The sequence below is a fragment of the Natator depressus genome, chromosome 14, assembly GCF_965152275.1.
Source record: "Natator depressus isolate rNatDep1 chromosome 14, rNatDep2.hap1, whole genome shotgun sequence".
Lineage (NCBI taxonomy): Eukaryota > Metazoa > Chordata > Testudines > Cheloniidae > Natator > Natator depressus.
In genome coordinates this window covers 31,831,739-31,849,084 of record NC_134247.1, presented here as the reverse complement: position 1 = coordinate 31,849,084, position 17,346 = coordinate 31,831,739, and positions in this window count along the sequence as shown.

Here is a 17,346-nt window from a genome sequence, read left to right as displayed (position 1 = left end):
ATCTGTAAGTTACACTTTCATGATAAAGAGATTGCACTACAGGACTTGTATGAGGTGAATTGAAAAATACTATTTCTTTTATCATTTTTACAGTGCAAATATTTGTAATCAAAAATAATCATGTAAAGTGAGCACTGTGCCCTTTGTGTTCGGTGTTGTAATAGCAATCAATATATTTGCAAATGTAGAAAAACATCCAAAAATATTTAATCAATTTCAATTGGTATTCTATTGTTTAACAGTGAGATTAATCACGATTAATTTTTTTAATCACAGTTGATTTTTTGAGTTAATCACGTGAGTTAACGGCGATTAATTGACAGCCCTGCTTTTTACACAACTGTAGGGGACACTTCAGCAATGTCTAGAACTAGAGCGGATACAGTGTAAGCCTCGTTCATGAAAAACGTGAAAAGAAATGACACTTTGATGTCCTTTGAAGGAAGCAGAAAAGTGAAAGTCCTCCCCCACTTTTCAAATGGAGGGAACTGTTAAGAGTAAATGTTTATTTCCCCTCCAAAAATGAATGAAATCCTCCCTCCCACCCTCAAAACCAGTATTTCCATTTTAAGTCCACTCCCCCATCAAAAAATGAAAAATGGCAATCAGAATAAAAACTTTCATTTGGGTCAAAATGGCATTTTCCATTAAAAAACAACTTTGAACAAGAGTTTTCATCCAGCTGTAGTTTGAAGGTTCAGAATTAATGACACCTCAGTTCTCATCTCTCCCTCCAGAGGGATCCGGGTGCAAACTCTGCCCCAGGGACCGGCTGCTGCATGGGGACAAGTGCTACTGGCTGTCTAAGGAGCGTAAAGACTGGACTGGGAGCCGTGACGACTGCTCGGGGAAGAGCTCTCGCATGCTCGTGACCCAGAACCGGGAGGAGATGGTAACATAAAATACAGGCTCATCCAACTCCAGCTGGAGAAAGACGTGTGTCACTAGTTACAATCCCAGGGTAGCCTGACTCTACCCCCCACCCCCACCCCAATCAAACTGCACACTGGGGTGTTTTCTCCCCTTCTGGGGCTCTGGCTTATTAACATACAGTTCAGAACAAGAACCCTACAGCTTTCCCACCTCAGACTGCCCAGCTGGCTCTTGCAGGCGTTTCACTCCCAGGCCCTCTGTCTGAGAGCTCAGCAGAGCCCTTCTGCATAGAGCTAATCACACAAACCTCCTACCCCATCAAATCTCTCCCTGCCCAGACTGGCTGCCCTTGTAGCCCCACCAGGCCTGGCTCCTGGTCACCTGCTTCCATCACCTTTGCCTCTGAGCCCAGGGGCACCTAGTCACAGGTGAGGCTCAACCCAGGACTCCCTTAAAGGGCCAGCTCACCCTGTGCCACCAAGGACTGGTGCTGATGTTACCATGTCTGCATAGAGAGAGCCACGTTTACCTGCACTGGGACCCTGCCCACCCAGGGGAGAGGGTGAACTAACTCAGGGGCTGGTGGGGTCTCCTGCTGGCATTATGGGCAGAGCTACTGAAGGAGAGAGCAGGCACTTCATGGGATCACTAAGGGAATTCTAGCATGTTACAGGATACTCATCCCCACCCCCTCTGCTTTGCCCATCACAGGATTTCATACAAGATGTTGTACAAGATGCAAACCACATCTGGATTGGCCTTAAAGTGACACCCCCAGGAGGGAAGTGGACCTGGGTGGACGGTTCCCCATTAGATCCAGTGCGGTGAGTGCTGCTTGACGTTTACTCTTTGAGATGTTTGGGGAAAGCTCCCATTGTATAACTTGCTCGTGTTAAATGTCCAGCGTCTGTCTGAGGCCTGGTCTACGCTGAAAAGTCTTCCCAGCGTAACTACGTGGGCTAAGGGTATTTCCCTAACAGAGGGGTGCCAGCAAAGGCCCTGGTGTAACGGCAGTTCTACCAATAGCTCTGTGTGTAGAGCAGTGTAGCTTAGGGGGATCGGGGAGCTGGCATAAGCGATAGCGGTAGAAGCAGTTGTATATGGATATAACTGTACTTATCCTGAGGGGACCCAGCTATTTTCCTCTTTCCATGGTGAAAACTGAGCATTTATTCCTGTTGTTTCCTATCTTTTAACCAGTTACTGATCCATGAGAGGACCTTCCCCCTTATCCCATGACAGCTTCCTTTGCTTAAAAGCCTTTGGTGAGGGACCTTATATTTTCCTACTTCTAATGTACTTAATTTTTTTAGGTTTTGCATCTTTAGGAAGTTGCTTCTCAAACTCTTCCTTGGCCTGCCTCCTTATACTTTACAATTTACTTGCTGGAGTTTGTGCTCCGTCCTAGTTTCCTCATTAGGTTTAGACTTCCAGTTTTTCAAGGATGCTTTTTGCCTCTAATGGCCTCCATTACTCTGCTGTTTAGCCAGGATAGCATTTTTTTGCTCCTCCTCCTGTCTTTTTTTATTTGGGGTACACACTTAGCCCTGGTCTACACTGGGTGTGTGTGTGTGCGGGGGGATCGACCTAAGATATGCAACTTCAGCTAGGAGACTAGCATAGCTGAAGTGGACGTATCTAGCTCGACTAACCTTGGCATCTTCACGGCACTCCCCCCTCCACTCCGCCTGCACCTCTCGCGGCGCTGGAGTGCCGGAGTCGACGGGAGAGCGCTCAGGGTTCGATTTATCGCGTCTAGACTAGACGTGATAAATTGACCCCCAATAGATAGATCGCTACCTGCATTTCCGGCGGGTAGTGTAGACCTGCCCTTAGACCCGGTCTACATTACAGACTTATGACGGTATAACTATGCTGCTCAAGGGTGTGAAAAATCCACCCCCCAAGCGATGCAGGTATCCTGACCTCACCCCCAGTGTAGACAGCGCTACGTTGAGGGGAGCGCTTCTCCTGTCACCATAGCTATGGCCCTTGGGGAGGGGGATTGGCTCTGCTGATGGGAGAAGCTCTCTGGTCAGCGTAGGTAGCGTCTTCACTGCAGCGCTGTGAGTGTAGACAAGCCCCTCGTCTGAGCCTCTCATGCTGTTTTTAAGTCGTGTCTGTGATACTAGGAGACATTTGACCCTGGTGACAGCTCTGTGCAATTTCCATCCAACAAGCATCCACATGGTTTTGTGGTTCCCCTTTTAGAAGTGAAATGTGGGGGCTAGAAATCATCTCTCTGCATCATGCCCCGAGGTGACAGTTAGTCTGTCTGCTCCAATCACTCTTCATCCCGAGTCTGGAACAGGGTTAACAGGAGAGAATAAGGGACCCCCACCACCACCACCTCAGACTGTCCGCTAGCTCAGTGGCGTGAGCCTCCTCCTAAGAGGTGAGAGACGCCTGTTCAAATCCCTTCTCCTACCCAGCTACAAGGGGGACTTGAGTTGGGGTCTCCTACTTTCCAGGTGAGTGCCAGAACCCCTGGGCTAAATGTTACCAGGAAGCGCTTGCTCCTCTCTGGTTTCAAAGTAGCAGCCATGTTAGTCTGTATGCGCAAAAAGAAAAGGAGGACTTGTGGCACCTTAGAGACTAACCAATTTATTTGAGCATAAGCTTTCGTGAGCTACAGCTCACTTCATCGGCTGCATTCATCGGCTGCATGCTCCTCGCTGCCAGTCTGTGGACGCTCACCTGTGGGGCCCAAGCTGGTACGGGTCCTTTGAACATGCCCACTGGCTTGGGGCCCCAAGGCAAGTCAGGCGGAGACTGGCTCCTGGATCGTACTGGGGCTTAGGCAGCCAGCAGCCTAGAGGGAGGGAGCAGCACAGGTGCTCGGGGCGCACACAGACGCCTCGTAAACTTTGACTCAGAAAATTGAGGCACCGAGCAAGTTCAGGCGCTTCCAGGGTTTGGTGGCAACTGAGCTGGGGTTTGGTGAATCCCAGGGGGATGCGGTTCTGGGACGGAGGTGTCTGAAGTGGCCATTAGCCTCTTAAGTCTCTTTGTGAATCCAGCCCTAACCGTTCATCGGGACAAGTCCTCAGCTCCCTGCAGCTGTCCCGTTACCCAGGTCGCACGGTGCAGGTTTCCTCTCACCCATCAGACTTTGTTTTTAAAGGAAAGCTGAGATGTAGGAGATCAAGGTGGCGCTTCCAATGAACAAGTACCAGCTCACCAACCCCATGGGATTCAGCCTCGTATGGTCCTTGCTCCAGACCCCCTAACTCTGTGGGTCTCAAGCAGGGCTACATGTATCCCTGGGGTACACAGAGGTCTTCCGAGGAGTAGGTCAACTCATCTAGATATTGGCCTAGTTTTACAACGGGCTACATAAAAAGCACTAGCCAAGTCAGTGCAAACTAAAATTTCAGACAGACACTGACTTGTTTACACTGTTCTATACGCTATACACGGATATGTAAGTACAATACTTATTTCCAATGGATTTATTTTATAATTGTGTGGTACAAATGAGAGTCAGCAATTTTTCAGCAATAGTGGCTGTGGCAACATTTGTATTTTTAGGTCTGATTTTCTAAGCAAGTCGTTTTTAAGTCAGGTGAAACTTGGGGTACGCAAGACAAATCAGACTCCTGAAAGGGGTGCAGTGGTCTGGAAAGGTTGAGAGCCACTGCCCTAACTCACCTCACAGCCTGGGACGTCTTCTCGACTGACGCTCTGCAGGAAAGTTAGAGATGAAGGACAATACCAGAGCCCAGCTTCCCATTAGGGGGAGGGGGAGGAAAGACTCACCCCTGGCCCTTTCCTTGTTTCAGGGACCCACAGTGACACGGACTCTCTCTCACTCTGCAGCTTCTCAGGCTCTGCTGATGGGAACAGCTGCGGGTGGATAAAGGGCAGCCAGGTTCTGTCTGAGACGTGTGCCGCGGAGCTCAAATGGATCTGCAGAAAGAAGCGGCCGTGATATAAACAGTGCAACTGAGGATCCACATTTGTGTATCTGTAATGTGAAGTGTCACGGAGTCCCCGGGTGATGCTCTGGAACTGCTCCCCATGAAGCCAGTCAGGACTCTGGGGCAGTCTCCTTTCTGGGGGCAGCCTGTCTTCAGGACACACAGCTCACACCGCTTCCACCTTCCTGGGTCTGACCTCGGAGCATTCAGCATCCTCTGCCCCTCCGTGCACTTCCCACAGCGAGTCCGCTCAGGCGGGGCTCCTGGGGAAGCCAGAGGGTCCTGCACCCCAACTCCACAGTCAGACGTGACTCTCAGCCAGCCAGTAAAACAGAGGTTTATTAAACGACAGGAACATGGTCTAAAACAGAGCTCGTAGGTGCAGAGAATGGGACCCCTCAGCTGGGTCCATTTTGGGGGGCCGTGAGCCAGACAACCACGTCTGCCCTTCACTCCATGTCCCAGCCAGCCTCAAACTGAAACTCCCCCCAGCCCCTCCTCCCCTGGGCTTTGTTCCTTTCCCGGGCCAGGAGGTCACCTGATTCCTTTGTTCTCCAACCCTTTAGCTCTCACCTTGCAGGGGGGAAGGGCCCGGGCCATCAGTTGCCAGGAAACAGGGTGTCGGCCATTCTCTGTGTGCAGACCGCTGCACACACCTGCCCTCTAGGGCTCTGCAATGATCATACACCCTTACCCCACCACCTAGATACTTAAGAACTGCCTAGGGGAAAGTGAGGCACCCCCACACTATTCAGAGGAAACATTAAGAACAGTCCCACTTCGTCACATGAAGTACCCCCCTGTTCAGTTTCATGGGTATGGCCCTACCAAATTCACCCATCCAGTTGATAAATTTCATGGTCATGAGATTTTTAAAAGTCTTTTAAATTTCACAGTTTTAGCTATTTCAATCTGAAATGTCACCCTGTTGTAACTGTGTGGATCCCATCCCAGAAGAGGGTCATGGGGGGATGGTCTCAAGGCTATTGGGGGAGGGGTGTCACGGTATTGCTCCCCTTACTTCGGCACTGCTCCTGGCAGTGGTGCTACCTTCAGAGCTGGGCTCCCGGCTGGCAGCCACGGAGCTTTCTGCTGCTGGGGGAGGTTCCTGGCGGTGGCTCTGATCTGGCCCTGGGAGCAGCCCATGCAGGGGACGAGGTCCTGTTCCTCCCCAGTCCAGCCCGAACTTGCAGCTAGAGCCTGGCACATGGTAGGAGCCCCTGCCCAGGACACTCCCAGCCCTGCCCCTCCCCCGTTCCAGGGTCCAGCACTCAGAGATTAAAAGGGCCTGGAGCTGGCGGTTGGCGGGGTTTCCTCCTGACCACCGTCCTCTGGGCAGTTGCCCGCATCACCCACCCATAAGGTTGGCCCTTCCCCCTCCGCCCCCCATGCCACCCTCTCTTCTGCACTGTTGCTGGCAGCAGTGCTGCCTTCAGAGCTGGGCACCAGACCAGCAGCTGCTGCTCTCTGGCCACCCAGCTCTGAAGGAAGCGTAGACGTAAGGGTGGCAGTACTGTGACATATTTCCCCCACCCCCACCCCCACCCCCGCAGCAAGATTGCACAGGGGAGACCAGATTTCACAGTCTGTGATGCATTTTTCATGGTCATGAATTTGGTAAAGCCCTACTCACAGGGTGGGACTGTGGCTTTAGGCAGAGCAGAACTCTGGGCGGTGCTGGGACTCAGGTGCCCCGCGCAGTCACAGTTCCTCTCCTCGGTCCTCCTCACTGGGCTGGGGCCTTGGGGTGTGTCATAAATATAAAGGGAAGGGTAAACCCCTTTAAAATCCCTCCTGGCCAGAGGAAATCTCCTCTCACCTGTAAAGGGTTAAGAAGCTAAATGTAACCTCGCTGGCCCCTGACCAAAATGACCAATGAGGAGACAAGATACTTTCAAAAGCTGGGAGGAGGGAGAGAAACAAAGGGTCTGTGTGTCTGTCTATATTCTGTCTTTGCCGGGGATAGACCAGGAATGGAGTCTTAGAACTTTTAGTAAGTAATCTAGCTAGGTACGTGTTAGATTATGATTTCTTTAAATGGCTGAGAAAAGAATTGTGCTGAATAGAATAACTATTTCTGTCTGTGTATCTTTTTTGTAACTTAAGGTTTTGCCTAGAGGGGTTCTCTATGTTTTGAATCTAATTACCCTGTAAGGTATCTACCATCCTGATTTTACAGGGGGGATTTCTTATTTCTAATTACTTCTATTTTTATTAAAAGTCTTCTTGTAAGAAAACTGAATGCTTTTTCATTGTTCTCAGATCCAAGGGTTTGGGTCTGTGGTCACCTATGCAAATTGGTGAGGCTTTTTATCCAACATTTCCCAGGAAAGGGGGGGTGCAAGTGTCGGGAGGATTGTTCATTGTTCTTAGGATCCAAGGGTCTAGGTCTGTAGTCACCTAGGCAAATTGGTGAGGCTTTTTCCCAAACCTTGCCCAGAAAGTGGGGTGCAAGGTTTTGGGAAGTATTTTGGGGGGAAAGACGTGTCCAAACAGCTCTTCCCCAGTAACCAGTATTTGTTTGGTGGTGGTAGCGGCCAATCCAAGGACAAAGGGTGGAATATTTTGTACCTTGGGGAAGTTTTGACCTAAGCTGGTAAAGATAAGCTTAGGAGGTTTTTCATGCAGGTCCCCACATCTGTACCCTAGAGTTCAGAGTGGGGGAGGAACCTTGACATGGTGGCATAGTGGTGGGATTAACCTGAAATCATTTTGAGATCCAGTTGAGATTTTTTGAACTAGAAATACAGATTTTAAAAAGGAATTGTTTTTTCCTTTGGAAAGGAAGTCCAAAAAGCAGCTGAAACTGAAAGCAGCTTGTTTTATCTCTGCTTTGTGGCCAAGCAGAGACAAAAGGGGATTATCTTTGTGAATTGCAGGTTTTCTTTGCCTGGAGGCAGGGTACTTAACTCCTGCAGGGAAATTCACAGTCTTCCAAGCCAGAGTTTTATTTTTTTTCCCTAAAAGTAAATAGGGGGGGTGTGTTCTACCCATTTGCTTTTTCTTTGAGCTGGGTAAGCAGGTTTCCAAGTAGTTGGAGGTTTTTTGCTTTGATTTGGGCCCAGAGCAGAGACAAGGGAATTGTCTTTTTCTGTAGGCTGACAATCACTATCAGAGAATAGGTATTCTATTCCAGCACAGCAAAATTTTACAGCCAAGTTTTGTTTGTTTATTTCTAAACCTCGGGTGTAAAGTTAGTTAAAAACAGAGAGGTTAGAATGACAAAATCCGCGGCTCGACTACAGCTGGAATTAGCCAAATTTCAGGCTGAGGAAAAACAAAGGGAACATGAAAGACAGATAGAACTCATGTGGCTGGAGAAGGAGGTACAGGAAGCTGCCCCCAAGAGGGAAATGGAGGCAAGGAAGCATGTGGAGGAGGAGAAGGAAAAAGAGAGGAAGCATGTGGAGGAGGTGGAGAAGATAAAGGCTCAGCAGAATATACCAACAAACCCTAGCAATCCTTCTCCAGGTACCACTTCCCATCCCAGAAAGTTCCCCACCTACAAGGCAGGTGATGATACTGAGGCCTGTGACGAAGTGGGACTGTTCTTAATGGTTCCTCCGAATATTGTGGGGGTGCCTCAATTTCCCTTATGCAGTTCTTAAGTATCTAGGTGGTGGGGTAAGGGTGTATGATCACTGCAGAGCCCTAGAGGGCAGGTGTGTGCAGGGGTCTGGACACAGAGAATGGCCGACACCCTGTTTCCTGGCAACTGATGGCCTGGACCCTTCCCCCCTGCAAGGTGAGAGCTAAAGGGTTGGAGAACAAAGGAATCAGGTGACCTCCTGGCCTGGGAAAGGAACAAAGCCCAGAGGAGGAGGGGCTGGAGGGAGTTTCAGTTTGGAGGCTGGCTAGGACATGGAGTGAAGTGCAGACGTGGTTGTCTGGCTCACTGCCCTCCAAAATGGACCCAGCTGAGGGGTCCTGTTCTCTGCACCTGCAAGCTCTGTTTTAGACCATGTTCCTGTCGTCTAATAAACCTCTGTTTTACTGGCTGGCTGAGAGTCCCGTCTGACTGCGGAGTTGGGGTGCAGGACCCTCTGGCTTCCCCAGGAGCCCCGCCTGAGCGGTCTCGCTGTGGGAAGCACACGGAGGGGCAGAGGATGCTGAATGCTCCGAGGTCAGACCCAGGAAGGTGGAAGCCATGTGAGCTGTTTGCCCTGCGGACAGGCTGCTCACCGGAAGGCGACTGCCCCAGAGTCCTGACTGGCTTCATAGGGAGCAGTTCCAGAGCATCGCCCGGGCACTGCCTTCTTAGAAAACTTCGAAAGGGCCTGCCTTGGGTACAGCATCTCTACCGACCAATACATGGTAGAGCTGAGGCCACAGCTCAGTGGACCCTTAGCTGAGGTGGCGGCTGAAATACCTAGAGAACACATGAATGAGTATGAACTGTTTAAATCCAAGGCAAGAGTCAGAATGGGGATAACACCCGAGCATTCTCGTCGGAGGTTCAGAGCCCTAAGGTGGAAACCAGACGTGTCATTTACCCGACATGCCTACCACACTGTGAAACATTGGGATGCCTGGATATCAGGAGCAAGTGTTGAATCTCCAGTAGATGTGCCCTTCCTCATGCAAATGGAACAATTCTTAGAGGGTGTTCCTGAGGAAATAGAAAGATACATCCTAGATGGGAAGCCCAAAACTGTAATCGAGGCAGGAGAGATTGGAGCCAGGTGGGTGGAGGTGGCAGAGAAGAAGAAAACTGGTCGCAGTTGGAGCGGAGACCAGAAGGGACAACCCCAGACCCCACCCTATTACCGGGGGCCGCCCAAAGCCCCACCTACCTCCCAAAGAACCCTCCAGACCCCTTATCGTCCCACCACCCCGTTCTCCAGCAACCCTCCTCGCCCCAGTGATCCGTCAGCTGGACGATGTTTTAAATGTAACGAGCTGGGGCATGTAAAGGCCAACTGCCCCAAGAACCCCAACAGATTACAGTTCATTGCACCGGAATCACACCAGAGGTCCACAGGCCCAGATACCTCCCAGATACCCTTGGAGCGGAGGGAAACTGTGAGTGTGGGCGGGAAGAAGGTCACCGCGTGGAGGGACACCGGAGCACAAGTGTCAGCTATCCATGCTTCCTTAGTGGACCCCAATTTAATCAATCCAGAGATCCAAGTGACGATTCAACCCTTCAAGTCCAACTCTTTCGATTTGCCTACAGCCAAGTTGCCTGTCCAGTACAAGGGCTGGTCAGGAATGTGGACTTTTGCAGTCTATGATGATTATCCCATCCCCATGCTGTTGGGGGAAGACTTGGCCAATCATGTGAAGCAGGCCAAGAGGGTGGGAACGGTCACCCGCAGCCAGGCTAAACAAGCCGTGAGGCCTAGCTCTGTTCCGGAAACTTCTATCAGGACCCGGTCAGAGGTGATGGACCCGGACCCCAGGCCAATGTCTGCAACAGCAGTAGTGGATCCAGTCCCAGAGACCCAGACGGAACCAGTCCCAGAACCGGAACCAGCCGAACAACCAACACCAGACCCATTGTCAGCACTGAATCCAGTACTTGCAACCTCAACACCAGAGGGCCCCACCGACCCTGAACTGGCAGCAGCCGATAACCCGACACAAGAGGCTCAGCCGGAGCCTGAATCCCAACATAGTGCACCAGCGGAGAGCGGTTCACAGTCAACAGAAACAGCTCCATCCCCTATATCGCTTCCAGAGGGACCAAGCCTAGGTCCACAATCCAATGAGGAACTGATGTCTCCAGCATCAAGGGAACAGTTCCAGACCGAACAGGAAGCAGATGAAAGCCTCCAGAGAGCTTGGACGGCGGCATGGAGCAACCCACCGCCTCTCAGCTCTTCTAATCGATCCAGGTTTGTTGTAGAAAGAGGACTTTTATACAAGGAAACTCTTTCTGGTGGGCACCAGGAAGACTGGCATCCTCGGAGACAGTTGGTAGTTCCAACTAAATACCGGGCCAAGCTCTTGAGCTTAGCCCATGATCACCCTAGTGGCCATGCTGGGGTGAACAGGACCAAAGACCGTTTGGGCGGGTCATTCCACTGGGAGGGAATGGACAAGGATGTTTCTACCTATGTCCGGTCTTGTGAGGTGTGCCAAAGAGTGGGAAAGCCCCAAGACCAGGTCAAAGCCCCTCTCCAGCCACTCCCCATCATTGAAGTTCCATTTCAGCAAGTAGCTGTGGATATTCTGGGTCCTTTTCCGAAAAAGACACCCAGAGGAAAGCAGTACATACTGACCTTCACGGATTTTGCCACCCGATGGCCGGAAGCAGTAGCTCTAAGCAACACCAGGGCTAAAAGTGTGTGACAGGCACTAGCAGACATTTTTGCCAGGGTAGGTTGGCCCTCCGACATCCTCACAGATGCAGGGACTAATTTCCTGGCAGGAACTATGAAAAACCTTTGGGAAGCTCATGGGGTAAATCACTTGGTTGCCACTCCTTACCACCATCAAACAAATGGCATGGTGGAGAAGTTTAATGGAACTTTGGGGGCCATGATACGTAAATTCGTAAGTGAGCACTCCAATGATTGGGACCTAGTGTTGCAGCAGTTGCTCTTTGCCTACAGAGCTGTACCACACTCCAGTTTAGGGTTTTCCCCATTTGAACTTGTATATGGCCGTGAGGTTAAGGGGCCATTGCAGTTGGTGAAGCAGCAATGGGAGGGATTTACACCTTCTCCAGGAACTAACATTCTGGACTTTGTAACCGACCTACAAAACACCCTCTGAACCTCTTTAGCCCTTGCTAAAGAAAACTTACAGGATGCTCAAAAAGAGCAAAAAGCCTGGTATGATAAACATGCCAGAGAGCGTTCCTTCAAAGTAGGGGACCAGGTCATGGTCTTAAAGGCGCTCCAGGCCCATAAAATGGAAGCGTCGTGGGAAGGGCCATTCACGGTCCAGGAGCGCCTGGGAGCTGTTAATTATCTCATACCATTCCCCACCTCCAACCGAAAACCTAAGGTGTACCATATTAATTCTCTAAAGCCCTTTTATTGCAGAGAATTAAGGGTTTGTCAGTTTACAGCCCAGGGAGGAGACGACGCTGAGTGGCCTGAAGGTGTCTACTACGAAGGAAAATGTGCTGGTGGTGTGGAAGAGGTGAACCTCTCCATGACCCTTGGGCGTATGTAGCGACAGCAGTTCCAGGAGCTGTGCACTAGCTACGCGCCAGCGTTCTCAGCCACCCCAGGACTGACTGAACGGGCAAACCACTCCATTGACACAGGTAATGCTCACCCAATTAGGGTCCAACCTTACCGAGTGTCTCCTCAAGCTAAAACTGCTATAGAACGGGAGATCCAGGATATGTCACAGATGGGTGTAATCCGCCCCTCTGAAAGTGCATGGGCATCTCCAGTGGTTCTAGTTCCCAAACCAGATGGGGAAGTACGTTTTTGCGTGGACTACCGTAAGCTAAATGCTGTAACTCGCCCAGACAACTATCCAATGCCACGCACAGATGAACTATTAGAGAAACTGGGACGGGCCCAGTTCATCTCTGCCTTGGACTTAACCAAGGGGTACTGGCAGGTACCGCTAGATGAATCTGCCAAGGAAAGGTCAGCCTTCACCACACATCTCGGGCTGTATGAATTTAATGTACTCCCTTTCGGGCTGCGAAATGCACCCGCCACCTTCCAAAGACTTGTAGATGGTCTCCGAGCGGGATTAGGAGAATATGCAGTCGCCTACCTTGACGATGTGGCCATATTTTCGGATTACTGGGCAGACCACCTGGAACATCTACAAAAAGTCCTTGAGCGCATAAGGGAGGCAGGACTAACTGTTAAGGCTAAGAAGTGTCAAATAGGCCTAAACAGAGTGACTTACCTTGGACACCAGGGGGGTCAAGGAACTATCAGCCCCCTACAGGCCAAAGTGGATGCTATCCAAAAGTGGCCTGTCCCAAAGTCAAAGAAACAGGTTCAATCCTTCTTAGGCTTGGCCGGTTATTACAGACGATTTGTACCGCACTACAGCCAAATCGCCGCCCCTCTGACAGACCTAACCAAAAACAAACAGCCAAATGCTGTTCAGTGGACCGAAAAGTGTCAGAAGGCCTTTAACAAGCTTAAAGCGACACTCATGTCTGACCCTGTACTAAGGGCCCCAGACTTTGACAAACCGTTCCTAGTAACCACAGATGCGTCCGAGCGTGGTGTGGGAGCAGTTTTAATGCAGAAAGGACCTGATCAAGAATTCCACCCTGTAGTGTTTCTCAGCAAAAAACTGTCTGAGAGGGAAAGCAACTGGTCAACCACCGAAAAAGAATGTTACGCTATTGTCTACGCTCTAGAAAAGCTACGCCCATATGTTTGGGGACGGCGTTTCCACCTGCAAACCGACCATGCTGCACTGAAGTGGCTTCACACCGTCAAAGAAAGTAACAAAAAACTTCTTTGGTGGAGTTTAGCTCTCCAAGATTTTGATTTCGACATCCAACACATCTCAGGAGCTTCTAACAAAGTGGCTGATGCACTCTCCCGTGAAAGTTTCCCAGAATCAACTGGTTAAAATCGTCCTTGAGATGTAGAAAATATAGTTAGTCTTTATGTACTTGGTAGTATATTTAGAGATGCATGTGTCTTATTAACTCTGTTTGTCCTAGAGCTCCAGGAAGAAATCCCAGCCAGTGTTTCACCCTAGCTGAGATTTGGGGGGCGTGTCATAAATATAAAGGGAAGGGTAAACCCCTTTAAAATCCCTCCTGGCCAGAGGAAATCTCCGCTCACCTGTAAAGGGTTAAGAAGCAAAAGGTAACCTCACTGGCACCTGACCAAAATGACCAATGAGGAGACAAGATACTTTCAAAAGCTGGGAGGAGGGAGAGAAACAAAGGGTCTGTGTGTCTGTCTATATTCTGTCTTTGCCGGGGATCGACCAGGAATGGAGTCTTAGAACTTTTAGCTAGTAGAGCGGAACTCTGGGCGGTGCTGGGACTCAGGTGCCCCCCGCAGTCACAGTTCCTCTCCTCGGTCCTCCTCACTGGGCTGGGGCCTTGGGGTGTAATTTTTAACTGCCCCAAACCTGCAGTAAGTTAATACCCTGCAATGTACCCGGGTACCCGGGGCTGGGAGGCACCTCGCCACCACCTGCCCTTTGCCTGAGGGAGCCTTGTCTGTGCCTGCCAGGGGTCAGCTCCCCAACTCCACTGGCCACACGCACTCGCTGCTGGGCCTGCCGTCACTGCAGGGTAGCAATAGGCCCACTCTGCCCTCAAGTCCTTTGAGAGTCTGTCTGGAGCATCCAGTCCCTGGTCCCCTGGGCACCAGTAGTATTCACAGATTCACTGTTTCCAAAGGAACAGTCACATCCTCGGCCCCAGCTTACCAGCTCCAGCTCAGATCACTGCTCCACGTAACACACAGCGCTGCCATAGGCTCACAGCGAAATCACGCCTCAGTTCAACAAAGCCAAGAGGCGAGTGAAAGTGTTGGAAACAAATGGTTACATATAACAAAGTCCTAACATGCGTTCTAGAGCCTAGACTGAACTAACAAGGTATTCTCCTGTGTAACCAAGTACAGCTCACCCGAAATCCTTGCAGCACTTTACAGCCAGGCAGGCTCGGACCCTTCTTTTAGGAGACATGCATACCGTCAGTTTGTCTCCGAGGGGAAGGATCCAGTATGTCTCTGCACACCGAGAGAGATCAGACCGATCCTTTGTCTTTATGCTTAAACACCACAGATGGACACACACACAGCCCCGTGCTGTAAGTTTCTTCCTGTAGATTTCCTTTTTTGTGGATTTTGCAATCTAATTTTGCACCTGGCTCAGTGTGCAAAGAGACATCCAACATCAGGCACACAATACACGGATGGCCAGACAGGGAAGTAACCCAGTGATGCGCAGAGCATTCCCCGATATTCTGGAATTGCTCAGATGTGATGGTCACAAGAAATCACAGTCAGGCTTTTCCAGGGCTAGATTCTATAATACTCTTGTTACCAGCCCCCTTCCACGGCAGCCTCCTGTGCCTGTGTAAATGCATCGGGTTTGGTGCAGATCCAGGGTCTCTCACTGGCGCATCGCAAGCTGCTGACCGCACTCACACCGTTCAGATACGCGCAGTCTCCTCCTTCTCCTATTGGAAACCTGCAAGAGAGAAGCCAGGGAGCTGGTGTCAGGTAGGAGTTGGACATTTCCCATCAGTCACAGGCAGGGAGAGACGCTCTCGCACAGTGCAGGGAGCTGCTGCACTCACAGCCCCTCACGATTCCCCTTCCTGCACCTGCCACAGGCCCCAGCTAGAAAGGGGGCAGTGGGGCAGCAAGGCCAGGAAAGGTTCGAAGATCAACTGACCTCCATGGACCATTTATGCTGGGTGGGCATTAACCCAGGTCCTACTCTCCCCCCCACCACACACCCAGCTGGGTCTGGATGGGCCCCTGCAGGCCCAACCCACCCAAACTGCCCCGGGCGCAGGTTCCAGGTGACTCTCAGCGTGGCGAGGAGTAGCAGTAACGCCGCACAGAAGAGCTGGGTCCAGGTCTCCCTGGACAGTTTACATCAGCTCTCAGGCCAGAGGCCTGTCAGGACAGGCTGTATTGCAGGGGGTGGCTGGAGTGAAATGCCAGCAGCACAAACCCAGCGGCCATGGGGTGACCCCAGCCACTCACACAGAGCTTCTCGTGAGAGCTGGAGGCCAGCGCTTCCCACCTGGGAACAGGGTGGGATCCAGGCCCACAGGCAAATCCTCCCCCGTGGTCCCATCCTGGCTACTCACAGTAGCCATGTGCTGGGCTGGGAGGAGGCCCAGCACTACTCTTTGGGCAGGCCGAGATCTCCCTGCCCTCAGGCCACCAGCCTCTGGCTCGGGGTGAGATCTGTCCCAGAGAAGGGAGAGCCCAGCCCAAAGCCACCTGAGCAGATGGCTGTGGGTGGCTCCCCCACCAGCATCACCCCAGAAGAGCTCTGATGGGATGGCAATGATGCACCCAGAGCCTTCTGCTGGGGTGGGTGCCCGCAGGGTGGCAGATTTCAGGGTTAACACCCCACTGAGATGCCTGTTTACCCAGTTCAGGTAAACTGGCGTCACAGTAGCTATCCTCCAGTCATCGGGTACAGAAGCGGATTTCAATGATAGGTTACAGACTACAGTTAGTAGTCCTGCAATTTCACCTTTGAGTTCCTGGTCCTGGTGACTTGTTACTGTTTAGTTTCTCAATTTGTTCCAAAACCTCCTCTAATGACACCTCCATCTGGGACAGTTCCTCAGATTTGTCACCTAAAAAGGACGGCTCAGGTTTGGGAATCTCCCTCACACGCTCAGCCATGAAGACTGCTGCAAAGAATTCATTTAGTTTCTCTGCAATGGCATGGTGCCAGCTGCGGTGTGGACAGACCCCAAACAGGCCTGCTAACAGATGGGCTCATGATGCAATCACAAAGACAGACTGCTGCCTACATCAGGGCATCCTTGCTGGAATATGTGAAAATATCTGACTGGGATCAAACAACAGGTCATCAAGTGACCTGTTTCCTAAGCCTCCTCTGGGCACATTTTCCAGCTTCCCATCAATCGCAAAGGGCTTTTTTAAAAACACCATTCAGCTGTAAGTACACAAGACTGGCCACATGGGTCAGACCAATGGTCCATCTAGCCCAGTGTCCTGTCCTCCGATACTGGCCAGCGGTAGGTGCTTCCGAGGGAATGAACAGAACAGGGTCAGTATCGAGTGATCCATCCCATTCACACCCAGCTTCTGGCAGTCAGATGTATATGGACACTCAGAGCATGGGGTTGCATCCCTGACCATCCTGGCTGATAGGAACTGGTCGAGCTATCCTCTGTGAACTTATCTACTTCTTGTTTGAACAGAGTTATACTATTGGCCTTCACAACATCCCCTGGCAACAAGCTCCACAGGTTGACTGTGTTGTGTGAAGAAATACTTCCTTTTGTTTGTGTCAGACCTGCTGCCTATTCATTTAATTGTGTGACCGCTAGGCCTTGCGGTACGTGAAGGTGTAAATAACACTTCCCTCTTCACTTTCTCGATGCCACTCATGATTTTATCGACCTCCTATATCCCCCCCCTTAGTCGTCTCCCCTCCTATGGAAGCTGTTCCATATCTCTAATCATATGGGGATAGTTGAAAACCCCCATTATTATTGGGTTTTCTGCTTTTGTAGCCTCTCTAATCTCGGTGAATTTCACAGTCACCATCCTGGTCAGTAGTATATTCCTGCTGCTAGATTCTTATTCTTCAAGTGTGGAATTCCTGTTCTTAGAGATGCCAGGATACAGTTGGGTTCGTTTAAGATTTTTACTGTTCTTTACTCTATGCTTTCCTGGACATGTAGTGCCCCTCCCCCCAGCGTGACCTACTCTGCCGTTCTTTCAGTGCTGATGGTCCAGGGTCAAACCCTGCTATCGGCTCAACTGGGGTTTGGTTATTTGATCCCTCCCAGATCCCACTGAAATCCCTCTTGGGATGTCGTCTGGGCCATCTCTACTGTACCCCACTGTGACGATGTGACGCAGCAGGGAGGGGGGAGTGTTGACCTGGGAATGTGCCCTGGGGACGGGAGACCTGAGAGCCTGTCACCTGA